The 1,774-nt window shown below is 51.2% G+C and overlaps 1 non-coding gene across 1 annotated transcript; it reads right to left on the bottom strand.

The window, feature by feature from the left end:
• Positions 1-235: 235 nt before the first annotated feature.
• On the bottom strand, positions 236-432 carry LOC138640213 (U2 spliceosomal RNA). The gene has a single exon (XR_011313718.1). It is a non-coding gene; the product is annotated as a U2 spliceosomal RNA (small nuclear RNA).
• Positions 433-1,774: the final 1,342 nt, after the last annotated feature.

Raw genomic sequence — 1,774 nt, forward strand, 5'->3', positions numbered from 1 at the left:
GCCCCACCAACCGCTCTGGCCCCGGTGACCGCTCTCCAGCCCATTGATGACTGGTCTCCCGCTACTGAGACTGTGGTGGTGGCCCTTTACGCCATGAAGGGGATCCTGCCCCCGCTGCCGACACCTCTTGGTACACCGATAGACATGAGCCCCAGGGGGGTGGTCTTTGAGTGGAATGCTCCCCGGTTCCAACCAGACGGGGCCCGACAAGAGGGCTCCTACGTCATCAGGCTCACCTGGGATCACTGATCCCGGAGACACTGCAATAACGGGGCAATACGTGGAGTGGACAGAGCAAGCTCCGTTTCCAGCTCCCTGTTCTAAAAATCCATTTAATAGATCATGGTCCCCACATAAGGGATGTATCAGATATTAAACTGACAAGAACAGATACTACCACTTGATCTAAGCCATTTCAGGCCGGGAAGCGGGAAGCCCCCGCTGCCGACACCTCTTGGTACACGGATAGACATGAGCCCCACGGGGGTGGTCTTTGAGTGGAATGCTCCCCGATTCCAACCAGACGGGGCCCGACAAGAGGGCTCCTACGTCATCAGGCTCACCTGGGATTAGTATAGATGAAGCTTGATTTCACAATGGGAGGACCGGGAATGAATGGAGCAGACTGTCTGACCAGAGGAACGGGTGCCCCTCGTCAATTGCTGCCCTGAGAGTTTGGTGAAACGGGATTGTGCTGGCCTTCCGCCGGGGGAGGGGTTGCGGCTTCATATTAGAACCAGGGCTGCTGACTGAAGTCTTTGTGACCAGCTGTAATGTGGAACCCCAGTCCCACAGTGTACCTCCACTCTGAAACTTGTACAGAGGGGACCATGTGACCTACACCCGCCACTGGAGTGAGCGAGGGTGGTATGCCAAGAGAGTCAAACGCTGCGCGCTCGTGGTCGCGCCATCTATGGTCACGACTGAAACTTGTGGCGGGACTCCACTGACCCCTGGCCCCACAGGACCCAGCACTACCACCCCGGCGTGTGGTGTCCTGCTTACGGAGTCTGCCACCAGCATCACCGCTCGTACCCAGACCGCTGCTGATCCGATGAAGACGGTGCTGGACGGTGACACAGGGCCAGACCTTCCCCGGCTGGGACGTGGTCAACACCGGCTGATGTTGTGTCACCTATTACAGCACTATACCTCGAAACCCCGACATATGTACATAGTTAACTGTTTCTTGCTGCTGCTTAAAACCCGTCCAGGGTTATTCCTAAAAGGGGTCCCTTTGTTTACCCGGGATCCCTATTGTTTATAGTTCTTTTTCTATTTTTGCACAAGTTTATCATTGTTTAAAAGACTGCCGGATCATGAACAGTGAATGATTCAAAACTGTTTTGTATATAGTTTGCACCTTCTTAAAGGTGCTCCCTACTGGTTTTACAAGTGAAAGAAGACTTTGCGAAGATAATGCTTCTGAACATGACGCAGAAGATCTTGCTTTCAGTGGACTTGCAGACAGAGAGAATCTGAACTACTTCCTAGAGACTTGGTTCCCTCTTAAAGGGAATGTTGACATGTTGCTTTGGAAAAGATCGAAACGTTAATAATGTTGAAAGTTAGTAAAGTTTGATAATGTTAATAAAGATTGAGGACAGGAAAGCTTGAAGTGAACCCGTAGGGGTTAGAGAGATAGTCCTCCTGAGAACCATAGAATGATGGTCGGTACAATGACAGTAGGCCCAGCCAAGGAGCTAGGCAGTCCTGCATTGGTGAAGCTAGAACGGAAAGAAAAGTTGAGTTATTTATATAGTATTTTATAGTA

The sequence above is a fragment of the Ranitomeya imitator genome, chromosome 5 (assembly GCF_032444005.1).
Source record: "Ranitomeya imitator isolate aRanImi1 chromosome 5, aRanImi1.pri, whole genome shotgun sequence".
Classification (NCBI taxonomy): domain Eukaryota; kingdom Metazoa; phylum Chordata; class Amphibia; order Anura; family Dendrobatidae; genus Ranitomeya; species Ranitomeya imitator.